General features: G+C 45.4%; 1 protein-coding gene across 1 annotated transcript in view; it reads left to right on the top strand.

Moving 5' to 3' along the window:
• The first annotated feature begins 6780 nt into the window (after positions 1-6780).
• Pogz (pogo transposable element derived with ZNF domain) overlaps positions 6781-18349 on the top strand; it is a 57304-nt gene continuing 45735 nt past the window's right edge. Inside the window, exon 1 of the mRNA XM_075978237.1 lies at positions 6781-6885. The gene's annotated coding sequence lies outside the window, so the exon portion shown is untranslated. The remainder of the gene's footprint in view (positions 6886-18349) is intronic.

Genomic DNA, 18349 nt, shown 5'->3' with positions numbered 1-18349 from the left:
TAATTAATTTAAAAATGCCATCTAGAAATTTACATACTTTTCATTCTAGACAGAATCTTTCAGTTAAGGTATAACCAGTTTAATAATAATGTATATTATTAAAATATATATATATTATATATTCTAAATAGTCAAAATAATCAGTTGCTAGAATCCCTATAGGAGAGTAGATTTCAAATATCAAGATATTATTTTAGAAGCAATATATGCCACTTTTAAGTATGTTACAGCTTTTTGTTATTTTTTAAGTATGTGCTTAATTGAAACAGAATTATGTAACATTCTCCTTCCCTTTCCTCCCTCCAGTACCTCCAAGCCACCCTCCCTTAAGCCCCTCCCATGTCCCCATCACTTTTAAGTTGATAGCCTCTTTTATAATTACACACATACACACACACACACATGTGTGTGTGTGTGTCCACAAATATATATAGCTACAACCTGCTGAATCTATTTTTGTTTTTGGCATGTATACAGTTTCAAGGCTGACCACTCTGCATTGAACAGTCAATAAGGGGGCTCATCCCTGGGAGAGGCGAATTCTCATTCTCCCAGCAGTCATAGCTGGCTGTAGTTCTTTGTCTAGGAGAGGGACACCATGAAAATGTCCCCCTTCCATGTTAACATGTCCATGGGTGGCCACTGTCCTAGCCTTGCTTATGCAGCCATCTCTAGGAGACTGCTTCACAGTGGACTTCCTGGTGTTCTGGATCTTACGATCTTTCTGCCCCCTCTCTTCCATGAATTTCCTTGAGCCATGGAGATGGTGATTTGATTAGATGTAGCCACCTTCTTCCTTCCAGCATTCAGTTTAGTCATGCCCCATAGACCCCGCCCAGCCCTACACTGCCCTATCACAGGCCAAGGCAGTTTCTTTATTCATTAACCAATAAAAGCAACACATATACAGAAGGACCTCCCACACCTTTACACAGTAGCTCAGACTGGCCTGGAACTCATGTAGTAGTCCAAGGCTGACAGTCCTTCAGCCTCGGTTCTTTGGAGTACTAGGATTGTAGGCATGCATCACCATGCCTGATCCTTTTTCCCCTTTTAACTTGTTGGACCCTAGAGTCCAATCACCCAGGAGGAGTCGCCCCAAGAGACCATTTCTCACACCACAGCTGATGTAAAAGCATGAGGATTTTATTAATTCTGTCATGACAGGGTCTTTCAGCATTCAAAAAGGCCCCAAGTGGCTGGTACAGGCTATTTTTAAAGGAAAAAGCCACAGAAGGAAGGGGTGTCTGTGGGGTTGTTCTTTAACTATTATGATTGGCTTATTCAAAAGGGCTATTACCAGTAATTGGCTGGAGAGTGGGTGCCAGATCAGATGAGGTAAAGGGAAAACATCTGATGGTCACTTTGCCCCTTTCCCAGGGCCTGAGTTAAAAACATCAGTCACTGAGTCAACATCTATTCAAGAACTGAGTTCTATTTGGAGAACATTCACAAGGACTCAGGGAGATGATGGAACGTTCCCAACATTTCAGTACATGTGTGGGCAATTGTTAGGTCTTTGGTTCCCAGGGGAGTGGGGGAGCATTACTGCCGAGAGGCATCAGAGTTGTCAGAAATGGCTTTAAAGTCTACAAACCAAATGTTAATTGTGCCTTGACAAAAAAGTCCCTTCTTTGCTGTTTTCTTTGTTATTGTTGTTGGGTTTTTTGTTAAAAATTCAAGACAGGATTTTTTTGTAGCTTTGGTGCCTCTCCTGGAACTGGCTCTGTAGACCAGACTGGCCTAGAACTCAAAGAGAACCACCTGCCTCTGCCTACCAAGTGCTGGGATTAAAGGCATGTGCCTCCACCAACCAGCTTTTTTTTTTTGAGACAAAATCTCATGGAACTTAGAAAAGCCTCCAACTTGATATGTACCTGAGGCTGGCCTTAAATTTCTGATCCCTCTGCCTCCATTTCCTAAGTGCTAGGATGGTAAGTGTACTCCTATGCCAGGCCAGGAAGTCCATCTTAGTTAGAACTTCCATTCTTCTTCCTGTAGTCTTTTTTTAAAATATATTTATTTATTATGTATACAATATTCTGTCTGCGTGTATGTCTGCAGGCCAGAAGAGGACACCAGACCTCATTACAGATGGTTGGGAGCCACCATGTGGTTGCCGGGAATTGACCTCAGGACCTTTGGAAGAGCAGCCAGTGCTCTTAACTGCTAAGCCATTTCTCCAGCTCCCATGGCAACTCTTATAAAGGAAAACATTTAATTGGGGCTGATTTACAGGTTCAGAGGTTTAGCCCATTATTGGCTAAATAATGGTGGGAAGCAGGGCAGCATGCAGGCAGACATGATGCTGGAGAAGGAGCTGACAGTTCTACAAGTTGATCTGCAGGCAGCAGGAAGAGACAGTGAGCCACTGCCCTGGCTTGAGCTTCTGAAATTTAAAACCTACCCCACAATGACATATTTCCTCCAAGTTCATACCCATTCCAACAAGGCCGCCCCTCCCAATAGTGGCATTTCCCATGAGCCTGCCATTTTCATTCAAACCACCACAAACCACAATAAAAACAAAAGCTGGACATGGAGGTTATGATTGCAATCCCATGGTTGAGGACACAGGGATAGGGAGATTCCTGGTTTTCTTGGCAAACCAGACTAGCTACCGATGAGATGCAGGTCAGTGAAAGACCTTGTCTCAAAAAGCTAGATACTGGTAGTGGTTTGGATAAGAATGCCCTCCCTCCTCTGTAGGCTCATAAATATGTTCAAATATGAATGCTTAGTCACCAAGGAGTGACATTATATGAAAGGAATAAGAAGTGTGGCCTTGGGCTGGAGAGATGGCTCAGCGGTTAAGAGCATTGCCTGCTCTTCCAAAGGTCCTGAGTTCAATTCCCAGCAACCACATGGTAGCTCACAACCATCTGAAATGAGATTTGATGTCCTCTTCTGGCCTGCAGGCAGACACACAGAATATTGTATACATAATAAATAAATAAATATTTAAAAAAAAAGAAGTGTGGCCTTGTTGGAGGAAATGTGTCACTGGGTATAGGCAGAAGTTTCCTTGTCCCAACCACTTGCTCTCAAATAACCAGCAGTTACTTTCCAAAAAACTGACTTTGAGACTTAATATAAATTATAAATGCTTGGCCAATAGCTCAGGCTTACTCCTACCTAACTCAGATTTAAATTACCTATGCTTTTCCATGTGGCTTGTTACCTCATTTTCTGCACATCCTACTTCCTCAGCAGCTGGCCGGTGTCTCTCCTGACTCCACCCTTCTTCATCCCATCATTCCCAATTTGGCTTTCCCACCTAACTTCGTTCAGCTATTGGCCACACAGCTTGTTTTACTAAACCAATCGCAGCGATATATATTCACACAGTGTACAGAAGGATTATTCCACAGCCACTGGGCATGGGCCAAGCCCAGTGTTTCCCACTCTGACTCCTATCTCTCCAGCACCCTGTGTGCCTACATGCCACCATGCTTCCTGTCGTCATGATGATACTGGACCAAACCTCTGAGCCTGTAACCAAGCCCCAAATGTATGCTTCCTTAAGAAGAGTTGCCATGGAGCCGGGCAGTGGTGGCGCACGCCTTTAATCCCAGCACTCGGGAGGCAGAGGCAGGCGGATCTCTGTGAGTTCGATACCAGCCTGGTCTACAAGAGCTAGTTCCAGGACAGGCTCCAAAACCACGGAGAAACCATGTCTCGAAAAACAAAAACAAAACAAAAAAAAAAGAGTTGCCACAGAGCCAGGTGGTGGTGGTGCATGCCTTTAATCCCAGCACTTGGGAGGCAGAGGCAAGGGGATCTCTGTGAGTTCGAGGCCAGCCTGGTCTACAGAGCTAGTTCCAAGACAGCCAGGATTGTTAAAGAGAAACCCTGTCTTGAAACAAACTAGCAAACAACAACCTCTCCAAAAAAAAAAAAAAAAAACTCAAAACAAAACAAAAACCAACCCATATACATAAAATTAAAATAGATAAGCCTTCAAAACATAAAGTGCGAAACAATCAGGGCTATAACTCAGGGATATTATCTAGCATGTGCAAGACTCTGGATCTAGGCTTTTGTTAGAACTGACGTATCTTGAAGCATCTCCAAGGGCCAGCATTCAACACATCAACATATACTCGCTGATCAGTACATCAGGGATAGGCTGGGCTTGGCAATGCAGCACTTGGGAGGCAGGGGCAGGTGGATCTCTATGTACTCAAGGCCAGCCTGGTCTATGTAACAAGCTCCAGGACAGGCAGTGTGAAATATAGTGAGACCCTGTCTCAAACCCAAACCACACCAAACCAAACATTTATCAATGATGACAGCCTTCAGTTTCAGTGGTGGGCGTTTTCATGAAAAGGAATGTGGTTTCAAAACTAGCCAGACCTGCACACTGCCCGTCATTTGATGAGGTTAACAGCACGTCTCCAGTTCTGCTTATTATCTAGAGTTACTGGGCTAGGAGTTTAGTTCACTTTCAGCTCAATTAGCTGCCCTGGAAACTGAGCAGCTCGGTAACTGAGCATTGTCTCAGGTATATTCTAAACCCAACTATTTAGACACATTAGCGCGAACACACCAAAGTCTGCGAAACTGGACCGGCAAGATGAGTAGGTGATTAAGAGCTCCTCGCTCTCTTTCAGAGGATGCGATTTCGGTTCTCGGCACTCATATCCAATGGCTCACAATCACCTGCAACTCCAACTCCAGGGGCTCCGTCATCTTTTGTGGGCACCTGTTTCCATGTGCTCATACCCACACACAGAGACATATACTCACACTGTAATCCCACTACTCAGGAGGCCGAAGCAGGAGAATTGGGAGTTCAAGGAGAGCGTGGGCTTCATAGCTAGACCCTACAAGGGATTAGGGACACAGCTGGATGACAGAGCACTTGCCTAGACCCAAGGCCCTCCGTTCCACGCTCAATTAAAAGGGGCACTGAAGCGCTTCGGAAGTTGTGATTTCACTGTTGGCGGATGGCGCAGGACCTTGTCAGTCTGAGCGCCTGCTGAGCGCAGGGCACTGGAGCAGGAGGAAACGAGTCTCGTGCCCCTGGACTTGGCTGTCAGGGCCAGTCTGATTCTGAACACCTGCACGTCTTTGAACACATCAGCACTGCTCTTGAATCCCTCCCCTGCAGCTCACACGCGCTGAGCTCGGCTGTCACGTCATATCAGAAAGAAGTACGATCTTATGAGCCAGTAGGGGTCTGGCATATTCTATCTTTCAGAACCTTTTTTTAATTAATTCACTAAAGTCTTAATCTAAGTAAACAGCTCAGTAAATCTCTTCAACAGGTATCCACGGTTTAGTTGACAGCAGACAATAAACAGCTCCAAGAAGTGCTTCAGTCTTTCCCGCACACCCTAGAAACTCTATACAACTCAGGGCAAAGACAGAAGGAAAGCCCAGACTTAGAGCCTCCAGCAAATCGCGTGACCTGCAAGCCTCCTGGCACATACTTTCCATCGCATGATGGAATGGAAGCTGAGGCCCTAATCGCTTTTGACATCAATAGCTTGAATAACTTGTAGAAATTCTTTCCCCCTTGATCTTCATCAAGTGAGCTTAGCCTTTCTGTATTTAGACAAACTTCTCAGGTTGCACACTGACAAGAGGGAAGGGAGGTCCCACTGGCAGATTAAACACACTCTCCGCCCCCCAAGACGTTTAAGAGAACCACACTCCCAGGTCAAGAGGGTCCACATTTGGTAAAGGACTGCAGGGCGGTGGTCACCACACTAGGCCGCGTCAATGAAATGGGTACTGTGCTAGCCTGTGCCCATCCTAACTCTCCTCTATGTGTGGGGTCCCCAGTGTGGCAGCGTCCCTTATCCAAACCAGGGCTTGTTATCTGACATACGAAAAGCATTCTGGAAGACATAACATAAACAATACTAGCTGCTGTCATTAAATTAATATGTACCATTTCCTGGGCTTTTAAAAATGCATAGCGCCGCGACGAGATGATCTCCATTTCACTAAAGAATAAAACAAGAGCTTTCTAATTTCCAAAGGTCCGGCCTATAGCACGGCACAGACTAGAAGAAGATGAAATCTTAACGCTGTTTCTAATGCAATGAACAAGCACGTCAGATTGTTTAATCCGGAGTACCCAACAGCATCCCGAACTAAGCACACAAATGTCTGCTGACATCGCCAACCAGCAGAACGAGGCTGTTGTGTGTTCCACTAAGACAGCAAGAACCACACTACTTGGTTTTTCTTGCAAGAAAGCAAACGATCCTAAATCTGAATAGGAAGTATGTAAATTATTTATCAGTGAAATTTTAAAAACTGATCTGTGCTACACTGGGCTCAGCTAGGTATAGAATCCTACAGCTCGAAACAACAGCCTATGTATGTTAGAAAGAAGTGAAGCAAATCCCAAAGCCATCGCCCACGCTCATCTCCTCCCAGGTTGTTTTAGGGAGTGCGGCTCCGTTTGGGAAAATTACCACCACCCAAAATCTTATTCTGGTGTTCGAGGGAGTGCAGACGACAGGGCCAGCTTGCCAGGTCTCAGGGCCTGTCACGACGTAATTTGCATGCCAATTAGTTTGAGCGAGAAAGAGGAAAATCTTTATTCCAAGTACTGTTTTTCTCCAAGTCACCTTATTTTCTGCACTTACGGTGGTTTCGTCCACACAGTCTAAGTAAGGCCTAGAGAGCATTAAGTAGAAATAATCAGTAAAAAAAAGATTGTCCTGGCAAAGCCCAGAGGACTCCAGGCTGGTGGAGATTCCCGCCCGCCTCCCTCCCTGCCCCCGGGCGGGGGCCTCCCGGGTGCCGGAGCCGTGGAGCAGCGCTGGGCGGACGCCAGGGTTACCGCCCCACACCGCCTGCCTCGGGCAGCGCCCCGCACCGCCGGCACGTCAGACGCCCTCTTTTTCCCTGAAAACTTTCTAGACGGTAGGGACTATTTTCTTCCAATGTAACCTTCCACCAAACTGGAGGGAAAAGTTACCCGAGGCTGGAGCGGGTCTGGGGTCCGGGGGGCGGGGGGATTGGGGGGACGGGGACCCGCGAGAACCAGGGTTTGAAAAATCTCTCTCTCTCTCTCTCTCTCTCTCTCTCTCTCTCTCTCTCTCTCTCTCTCTCTCTCTCTCTCTCTCTCTCTCTCTCTTCGTGAAGAGCCAGTTATGATTATGATTATTGTGTTAATTGTTAAATGTTCACGCTGATGCTGAATACTTAAGATATGTTAAAGGAAATTGACGGAGGGTAGATTCCGTTAGATAAATGGTTTTCTGCAGACTTGCAGGTCTTAGGTTGTCAAGTCCTGCTTCCAAGTCCTTAGTTTTCACCGATAGGGTAAGCCAGGTCTCCAAAGAATGGATTCTTGAATCCTTAAGACAAATGTCATATCTGCACGCTGCCCTTTCAGGCATTGCTAAATTGTCTCCATATTGTGGGTGGGTACACCTGCAGAAATATTTAATGATTAAGAAACTCCATTGGACTGGCGTTTGTCAAAATGGATGAAAGATCAATTTAAGGGGTGTTAGGAAGAGAGAGAGGAAAGAAAGATTACATATTTAGATCAGTGCTTTTTCATGAAACCTGAATTGCGAAATCATGAAAATGTGGAGTGAGTGCTGTGTGTTTGGAATCAAGATGGAGAATACAATAATAACAATAATAATTTTCTTTGCAGTGCTGACCTTGAACCAAGGTCCTTGCACGTTCTAGGCAAGTGTCCCACGACTGAACTCTCTCTCTAGCCCTAGGATGTATGTCTGATGGTGCATTGCTACTGGGGGGGGGGGAGCCTGAAAAACACCATGCTACACAGTGCACTTAATATTTTTGGATGCTTAGATTTGAAAGGTTTAAAAAGACATCTAGTTTATTTCTCTGCTTAGACAGTGTTTCATTTTAAGAATAGTACAGACTTAATTATCTTTCTTATCATCTTTTCATTTCAACATTTGCTCTAATTTTCTTCTCTAAAGCTATTATTTCAGTTAGGGAGGTTATAAATAGAAATAGAAAGGCGTTTCTTTCGCGCTCCCCACTTTTCTATATCTCTTCTCTGTCAGTTGGACAAGGGACACATCCCAAATCATGTGCTCTCCCTCCACCCAACTAGTCCCAGAGAAGCCTGGGCTGCTATGAATCTATCATCATCGTCATCATCATCATCATCATCACCATCACTATATTTAGTTTTTTTTCTTTTTTCTTTTTTCTTTTTTTTGAGATAAGGTCTCAAGTAGCTCAGGTTAGTCTCAGACTTGCTATGTAACCAAGGATGCCCTTGAACTCCTAAGTCTTGTGCTTTCTTCTGAGTACCACCATGCCTTGTTTAGGGATGCTGGGAATTGAACCCAGAGTTTTCTGTACACTAAGTAAGTACTCTATTAACTAAGCTATTACTCTATCCCTATTTTTAGATTTTTGTTTTGTTTTGTTTTTCGAAACAGGGTTTCTCTGTAGATTTGGCTTCTGTCCCGGAACTAGCTCTTATAGACCAGGCTGGCCTCGAACTCCCAGAGATCCGCCTGCCTCTGCCTCCCGAGTGCTGGGATTAAAGGCGTGCGCCACCATCGCCCGGCCTTTTAGATGTATTTTTATACATGTGTTTTGACTGCATGCATACACACACACACACGCATGCACACACACACACACATGCACACACGCACGCCTGCTGCCCAGGAAGGTCAGAAGAGGGGACTGAATCTACTGGAACTCAGGTTACAGACAGTTGTTAGCTATCATGTGGAATTGACCCTCAGTCCTCTGAAAGAACTATCAGTTCTTTTAACCACTAAGCCATCCTTCCAACACCTCTACTCCTGTTTTTAAATGTTAACATTGCTGCAGATCAATCCCCTTCGAGGCAGGATAGAAAGGAGAAGTTAAGGGGACGAAAGGGAAAAGAGCCCCTCACCCTGGGCCTAGTTGAAGTCTCTGGCTGACTGAGAATCAAGAACCCCAGCACAATGAACACGATTTGCTGTGAGAATGACCTACATAGAGATGATTCTCCTTTTATAGGGAGATATTTGAAATAAACTTAAATAAAATAGGGGTTGGAGAGATGGCTCAATCAGTAAGAACATTTACGCTTTTCCAGAGGACCTGAGTTCAGTTCCCAGCACCGTATCAGACAGCTCACAGCCTCCTATAACTCTAGTTCCAAGGGAACTGTTGTCTCCTGGTCTCAGCAGACAGCGGCACATGCGGGCCACACACTCACACAGGGCCTCACACAAACAGATACACACAAGTAAAAAAATAATAAGAATGAAATCTTGTTTGTTTGCCGAGATGAGGTTCCAGGACAGGTCCTGGCTGTCCTGGAACTCACTCTGTAGACCAGGCTGGCCTCGAACTCACAGAGATCCACCTGCCTCTACCTCCCAAGTGCTGGAGTTAAAGGTATGCACTACCACCACCCAGATAAAAATACATCTTAAAAAGGAGTGTTTAAATAGTAACAAACTATAGCCAAACATCTGCAACAGACGTGGGTTTTCTCCTCCCCCAGCTGCAGCTTGCAAACCTGCGGTTTTCTAGGAGGCTCATGAGCAACTCCAGGTGCAGTGAAATTAAAATCTTGACCTCCTTGTGCAGTCTTTGTGACCTTTGAGAGCTTTTAACTGATTTGTTTAAAAATTATTTTTAACTCTCTCTCTATATATGTGGGTGTGTGTGTACATGAGCACCCTTGACCTTAGAGGCCAGAAACATTGGATCCCCTGGAACTGGAGTCACAGGTGGTTGTGAGGTATCCTACATGGGTTCTGGGAACTGAACCCTGGCCTTCTGCAAGAGCAATATGTGCTCTTAACTGCTGAGCCATCTTTCCAGCCCATGACCTATGGTTTTAACTTGTCAGACTGCAATCCTATTTAACTCACTTCAGGACCACACTATAGACCTCATTATAAAAATAATAAATAATAAAAGTTTCTTAGCAACCTATTGAGAAGCCACCAGAATCATATGTATGGCTTCTGCTGAGACACCTAAACATCATTCCTTCCAATGCCCCCCCCATGGCTGAGTGAGCACTAGCCTTTCTCTGACACCTTTCTATCTATTAGCCCCTCTACTCACATCTCTGTTAAGATCTTTTAATAAATCCCATCTCTGAGGTGGCGACCAGTGTACTCTCCATGCAGACCCAGTGACCTGAATTGGATCTGTGGAGCCCGTTCCATGGTGGTGTCCTCTGATCTCCACGTGTGCACACACACTCAGAATAAGAATTTTTTTTAAAAAAATGAAATCTCTTAAACTCATTTTGTGTTGGCTCACCCTCAAGTTCTTTTCTGTCGTGCAGTCCTGGTTTCACCCGAGTAGAGAGGTCCTGGAAATGAACTTCTCGGTTTTCTGCAGGAAGTATCGTGGCGATACACCTCTCCTTCTTACTGCACCTTCTAGAGCTTCCTCCTCCTGAATGAGGAATTTGGAGGCTGCCATGCTTGACTCTGTCCCCATTAGCCAGGGGACTTGGGGTTGTGCTGAGCCAGCCTGTGGTTTGGGATGGAACTCTCTCTTTGCAACCGTCCCTCCCACACTTAGACACACTCCCTTGGCTCCTGCCACTCTTACTAGTTTGCATTTGGATCAGAAGGCTGTGTGCACACGTAGGTTGGTAGGCAGTCAGTCGCCTACCACAGTTGCCAAGAGTTGGTCAGTGGCCTGCTGATAATATTAAGTGGTAATGACAGCAACAGAATACTCATAGTCATTTTGAAAGCTAAAATTTACTCAATACTTAATCCTCAGATTGTACATGATTTAAGTCGATGGATTTTCCTAATAACTGTCTCCGCGGGAAATCGGCCTGGATAGGTGGAAGTGTTAAACAGTAGTTCAGGTAGGGTACAACTTCAGAAGTCTGACTTTCCTGCCTTGGGTTAGACAGACAGATGAGGGCAGGAGCCTTCATCAGATACCTGGTTCCCGGTTCACTTTCCTCTCACTCACTCATTGAATAATAAGCCCGAGTTTTGCACCCAAATATCCCCTCCCTAAAAGACAATTTGGCATCGGGGACCTCAAAGTCTTACTTGGTTAACTGGTGTTTGAGGCCTACCAAGCGGACCGCCCAGAGCTCCTGGCCCACCAGGTGGAAGGGGATAATTGCATGCAGACCTCGACAGGGAGGGAAAGTGCTCTCAGAACACTGTGGGTAAGGGTTCAGAGTGCTGGGCAGATAGGTGCCTTAGCCAGGTGTAGGGGTACTCACTGGCGGTGCCAACACGTTAGGAGGCCCAAACTGGAGGGTCCCAAGTTCAAGGTCAGCCACTGCTGTATAGCAAGATCCTATCTCAAAAATAAATAAATAGATAGATAAATAAATAAATAAAGTGCCTTGGGAGAGAGAGAAAGCAAACTGGTGACCTGATGTAACTGATGACTTCCGCTTGGCTACCATTCTGCTTTGCCATAGGCCAAGGCTGCTATTCAGTTACCTGGGAATCGACCTGAACAGTAGATCTTGGAGTTGAAATATGGGGGTCACGGGACAGTGACTGGTGTATAAAGGGGAAAATGGGAGGAGGAGAATTCGAGAACAATTAGAAATGTAATTTAAAAACTTGAGCTTCACCGTTTCCTTCTGAAGGAAGCTCATGGCTTCCATCTGCCTGGGGAAATGACAATGTGAAACTATGGTGACAATGTTTGTGACTCTCAGAGAAGGGTGTAGAGCAAGACAAGAACCTTGGTAAGTGAGCTTAGTTGCTTGAAAGACTGCCCACATTTTTTTCTTTTTCTTTTTTAGTTTTAAAGTAAAACCTCTCTCCAGTTGTGGGGACTTTAAACTCTGAGGACTTAACTCAGAGAATCGTCCTGCAGAGTGGAGAAGTTAGGGATTCTTTGAATGTTTGCCAGGCCATAAAGTCCACTGCCTACTACTGAAAGAGCATAAAGGGGAGGAGGAAGGAGGAAACAGTGTTTTCTTGCCTGGGGATCATAAGCAGGAAAAAGTAAACGAGGAGGAACAGAAGAGAGCTACTTTTAAAACGTCTTACTAGGGGGAGTGCATGTGTGCATGTGTGAGTGCGTGCATGCGTGCGTGCGTGTGTGCACGAGCGTGCATGCATGTGTGCATGTGTGTGTGCGCGCGAGCGTGCATACATGTATGTGCATGTGTGAGTGCGTGCATGTGTGTGCGTGAGTGTGCATGCATGTATGTGCATGTGTGAGTGCATGCGTGTGTGCGCGCGCGAGTGTGCATGCATGTATGTGCATGTGTGCGTGTGTGTGTGCACGAGCATGCATGCATGTATGTGCATGTGTGCATGTGTGAGTGCATGCATGTGTGTGTGCGAGCGTGCATGCATGCATGTGCATGTGTGCACGTGTGAGTGCATGCATGTGTGCGCGCGAGCGTGCATGCATGTATGTGCATGCATGCGTGTGTGTGCGCGAGTGTGCATGCATGTACGTGCATGTGTGAGTGCATGCGTGTGTGTGCGCGCGAGAGTGTGCATGCATGTATGTGCATGTGTGCGTGTGTGTGTGCACGAGCATACATGCATGTATGTGCATGTGTGCATGTGTGAGTGCATGCATGTGTGCGCGAGAGTGTGCATGCATGTATGTGCATGCATGCGTGTGTGTGCGCGAGCGTGCATGCATGTATGTGCATGCGTGCGTGTGGGTGAGGGAGTGTGTGCATACTGTGGAGGCCAAAGGTGATGTCTTTTGTTTTCCACAGTTACATGGGGAGACATGGGATCCTCAGAGCAAGCCGGAGAGGCAGACTTAGCAAGCTCTGAGTTTAAGTGGGAGTCCCAACTCTCTCTTTGGGGATCAGACTCAGCTGATTTAGGCTCTTGCTCTGTCCCAGATTGGCCTAGAACTCTCTATGTAGCTCAGGCTGACTGTGACACTGTGATCTTACTGCCTCAGCCTTCCTGAATATTGGGGTTACGGGTGTGTACCACCAGACAGTAGTTTTTGAATTAACCTTGTAATTAATTAATTAACTTTTGTCTTGTTTTTTGAGACAGGGTTTCTCTGTTAGCCCTGGCTGTCCTGGAACTCATTCTGTAGACCAGACCAGTTTTCGAACTCACAAAGATCGACTTCCTCTGCCTCCTGAGTGCTGGGATTAAAGGTGTGCGCCACCATTGCCTGACTTGGATTAACTTTTAAATGCTCTGAGCCAAATTCATTCTTGAAGTCTAACTTCAGCTGCAAGAAAGGTGTCCACATTTGCTGTTGCTGTGATAAATGTCATGACCAAAAGTAACTTGAAAGGAAGAGGTTTGTTTCAGATTATACTTCAATATAACAATCAACCATCGAGGGAAGTCAGGACAGGAACTCGTGGCTGGAATCTAGAGGCAGGAACTGAAGCAGAGACCTTGGAGGAACACTGCCTACTGGCTCGCTCCCTTGGTCCTCTGTTCTCAGCTTCTTATACATCCTAGAACCATCTGCTCAGGGGTAGCATTGCCGGCAGTAGGCTGAGCCCCCATATCATTCAACAGTCAGGACAATTTCCCACAGACATGGCCACAGGCCAGTCTGATCTGGGCACTCCCTAGGTTGAGACTCCCTCTGCTAGGAAATGCTTGGTTGTATCAGGTTGACCATAGAAATGAGTCAGAGCAGGTTCGTTTTTGATTGTTTATTTGTTTTGTTTTAAAAGACAGGATTTTTCTGTGTAGCTTTGGAGCCTGGCCTGGAGCTTACTCTGTAGCCCAGGCTGACCTCAGACTCACAGAGATCCACCTGCCTCTGCCTCCTAGAGCTGAGATTAAAGGCGTGTGCCATCACTGCCCAGCCAGAGCAGGTTCTTGAAAATGCAGAGTGGTCTGCACGAATATTTCTTGACCCAGAGTTAAGGCATTAGTCATGGGAGTGGGGCCAGGCTTTCCAAAAGAGCCACCATATTTGCAGGGATGTAGAATCTGAGCGACCTTCCTCAATGTCAAAGACAATCAGTCAATTCCACTCACTGAAGCAGCCGGGCCACCTGGTCATCTGTGTTCTCTAGAGGCTCCTTGACATTCCAGATATGAAATAACATTCTATGTGAACGATAGTAATAACAGTGAGAAACCACCTGTTAGCAGAACGGTCTTCAGTTCTCTGATTACACAAGCCCTAGATAATCAGGAAAAGCAGCGTTTCTCTGGGAGGTTCTTATCTAAGAACCTGGGTTGGCGGGATCTTTCCTCAGGGTCAGCATACCCACAAATGGGCCTCAGGTCTGAAGGTTCTGCAAATGTCTGTTCAAGAAGTGTGCATTTTTTCTGAGATAGTCTATCCTCTTCGTTAAGATGATTGAGGGGGGGGGGGGGCTGGAGAGATGGCGCAGTGGTTAAGAGCACTGGCTGCTCTTCTAGAGGTGCTGAGTTCAATTCCCAGCAACTACATGGTGGCTTACAACCACCTACGTAGTGAGATCTGGCGCCCTCTTCTGGCGTGAAGGTGACCATGCAGGCAAAACACTGTAGGGGTTTACAATGCAGAAAACGTTTAGAAAAATCATTCTTCTCGGCTAGAAATAGGGTCTCGGCATACTGGAAGAGAATATGGAAGCCATTCTTCTCGGCTAGAAATAGGGTCTTGGCATACTGGAAGAAGAGATAGACGCCTGCCAGGCAGCTGGGGAGGAAAGAGATTGGTGGCATTTGTTATAACACAACTGCACTAACCCAGACTCAGTAACAAGAATTACTTCCTGGACAGAAGAAAGTGAAGTTGTTTTTCTTCTATAAAATTATTTCAAGCCATGTGTGCTGGTGCATTCCAAGCACTTGAGACACCAAGGCAGGAGGATCACCAAGAGCATTGAGATACTGTGTCTCTCTTTCTTTCTTTTTAAAGATTTATTTATTTATTATGTATACAACATTCCTTCCATATATACTTGCATGCCAGAAGAGGGCACAAGATCTCATTATAGATGGCTGTAAGCCACCATGTGGTTCCTGGGAATTGAACTCAGGACCTCTGGAAGAGCAGTCAGTGCTCTTAACCTCTGACCATCTCTACAGTTTCTCTTTCTTTTTTTTTTTTAATATTTAAAAATCTTATCTGGCAGATGTTTTCAGATTTTATTACCTTTTGTTTCAGGGAAGTAAAAGAAGGCATTCCAAATGGATTCTTTCGCTGCCATGGGCAATAGCTTCCTTTCTCTTTCTGCTTTTGCTGTACATCCTCAATAACAAGGGACCAGTGGAGCATGCTATCCTGTGACTCCCGAGGCTGAGGCAGAAAGATCACTCCAAATTCTAGACCAGTTTGGTCTTCATAGCTAGTCTGAAGAGAGCCAGGACTACATAGTGTGACTTTAACTGGAAGAGAGACAGAGATACACGCAGACACACACAGAGGAGAGAGACAAACCCCTCCTAAAGAAGGTTGACCTCTGTGCACACACAAACCTCTGAACCTTGATTTTCAAGAATTGCATCTCATCTACAATGATTAATCTTCAAATCCTTTGAAAGAATGAGCTGGTAAATTATTTACTTTTCTTGGTTGCTTTCTGGAAATTATTCATGGCTATATTAAAATGCAAATATTGTTAACTTGAAAAAGAGGAAAATCATTATTAATTTTTTTCTCAGCAGTCCATTATAACATGAGCCAGTCAGACATCAAGTATCTCTCAAATAATACAATTTATATTCCCATGAAGCTTTATAACATTAATTAAGTTACTAGGTAATCACACCTGGCCAACTCCATAGCAACAGCACAGTTTTGCTTGTGGGTGTCTCTTAAATAATATTAAGATGAAGCTACACTAAGTCATTATCACCTATGAAATCAGGCAGGAATTCACAGTAAAATCTTGCTGGCTGATGAAGTTGCTCTCGTGAATTTTTGCAACATACATTTTGAAGCTAGAGACCTTTAATTGCTCCTTGCTAAAATCTAATGAGTAATCTCCCTTTCTCTCAAACCCAATCTTTAAGTTTCTTTTCCTCAGCTCCGGAGCCCCTTGCATTTAAGGTGGTATCTGCAAATGAAAGCTGGCCACCGCTTCTAAGCTCATTATCTGGGGCTGCTCAAAGGAGCTCCAGTAGCCACTTACTTCCTGGTGATTTCCCTGTGGGGTTGGGCATCCCCCATCCTCCTTGCGGCTCGGAGGTGCTGACTTCCTCCCAGGCTCAGTGCAGTAGATGTTAATCCAGTTTAGGAGCTGCTCAGATGATGAAAATTTTTGTCGTTTTTGTTCTTCCTACTACATTTCCCAAAATGAAGTCGCTTTACTTTTCAGCTTCTCCCATCCTGAGGGTATTGGTATTCTTTCCACTCCCAACCACATTGCCCACTGCAACTCCTCCCGGTCCACCTCACACTGAACCTCAGTGACTGGGTATTGGCAGAAGGACCCCACAGAGGATGCCTCTGCCTTTGTGCCTTTGCTGGGGGCATTTGACACTTTCCAAGCGACAGGTGGCCTTAATTTTCAACCTGTGGCGGAAACCGTAACTGAAGGAAGCAAATAAGTGGACAAGAACCTCTCCCTTGCTATCTAATTGTGAAAGGCTCCACTGGGGGCTGCCATTAGCCTCCATTTTCCTTTCCTAGAAACCCAGCCGGAAAGGATTCGCTGTCTCTAACCTGGCTACTGAAGACTGGTGTGTGTGTCTGGTGTGTGTGTGTGTGTGTGTGTGTGTGTTTTTAAAGGGGTGTTATTATGAGGGTCTCATTTCTTCAGTAACTCGAACTACAGTGTGGTCCAGCCCCCTTTCCAGGGCTTCAGAGGTGCGTGTGACTTGATTTCTAAGGGTTTGCTTCATTTGTTCTCTTGCTCCCATTTCTCATCATAATCAAGATGGTTCAGAAGACAGAAAGGCCACAGCCATCTGTCTTTCCATCCCAGAAACCCATGTGTTTCGTGATGACACCCAAATGCCCCAGCACTGTCCCAATGAACCCAGACAGCCCCTCTTATCACACGACGACATGGGCTGGAGAGTTTTCTTTTCTTTTTGTACCCAGCCCATAGTCACTGTATGCTGTGGATGAACTCTTGACCTTCACTTCTGAGTCCCAGGATTGCAAGTCCGCGCCACCATGCCCAGCTTGTCCAGCCGCTTCTGAAATGGCGCTCTAGTGCCCCGAAGTGGTACCTACTTTGCAGCTTCCTCTGGCTACAAAATGCCTTTGTCTCTCAGCTATCCATTACTGAACTGTTCATTAATCCTAAGCACTGTGGTGTCCTATCCGTTCCGTAATTGCTTGCTGATGTTTACCCTCTGTTTGCTCATCCAGTCCTCCAAAGATCTCCGTTTTTATGATCGGCATGTTTTCTTCTTTTTTTTCCATTATGGAAGTCATAGCACCGTCATTCACACAGTTCTGTTAGCTGTTGTGGGCCAAAGGTGTCTCCCGGAGCACAGACCGAATGACAAAAAAAATAGGTATGGGAAAGTAAAAAACAAAACAAAACAAGAAAAAACTACAGAACTCCCTCAGCTAAAGAGGTGGTTTCACCACTGCCATCCTGGTCCGCCAGGGTGAATACAGTAATATCCTCTTTGGTTTCCCTGTCAGCCCCTCCCACAAACAGTCAAGGGATCTTTAAAAGCAGCAGATCACTTCACTTGTGGAGGAGCTGAAATTGCCGTTGGTTCTGCTTTCATCAGGACGAAATCCTGAACTCTGCTTCATTCTTTTCAGATTTTTGTCCATATGCTGCTTTAACAAGGCTTTCTCCAACAGCTCCGCCTAAACAGTCACTTCTCAGAAACAGTGCATGGGGAGGGGGCAGTGGGGCGGGGGCGTGGAGGAGGGAGGAACTGGGCAGAGGGGAGGGGAAGCAAAAACAACAACAAATAAGTTAATTAAAAAACAAAACTAGCAAGCAAATAACAACAACAGCAAGCCAGTCACTTCTCTACCATCCCCTGCACTAGCTGTCCAGCCCGGAATCCACCCCTTGCCATAGCATTTACCAAATCACATACTGTTCACTCAGGTGGCACTTGGCAGGTTGCCTTCCTAGGAAGCAGAAAAGCATCCTGGTCACAAAAGCCATCAGTCTCTGCCTGGTCATCTTGAGGCCTGCAGTCATTCTGATATGGGAAGCCAAGGTCACATGGAGAGGCCGTTTCTAAGTATTCTGGCCAACAGCCACAGCTGCGGTCCAGCCCAATAGTGCCAACTTCCGGACATGTACGGAAGCTTTTGAGATGACTGCAGCCCTACCACCATATAAGAGACAAATGAGAATCATCTGCTTAGCCAATCACCTTCCTGAATCATGTGAGATAAGAAAATCATAATTTTGAACCAGTAAATTTCGGGGCTATTTGATATTTAATAATAACTGGTGGAGGAGTTTATTATGTGCATGTTTACTATCTCATATCTGTGTCACATATACAAGGATTTGTGGATTTCTCTCTCTCTCTCTCATATATATATATATATATATATA

This window comes from Microtus pennsylvanicus, chromosome 7 (genome assembly GCF_037038515.1).
Source record: "Microtus pennsylvanicus isolate mMicPen1 chromosome 7, mMicPen1.hap1, whole genome shotgun sequence".
NCBI classification, from domain to species: domain Eukaryota; kingdom Metazoa; phylum Chordata; class Mammalia; order Rodentia; family Cricetidae; genus Microtus; species Microtus pennsylvanicus.
The sequence above is the reverse complement of the archived record's forward strand: the minus strand, read 5'-3'. Positions and strand labels throughout refer to the sequence as shown.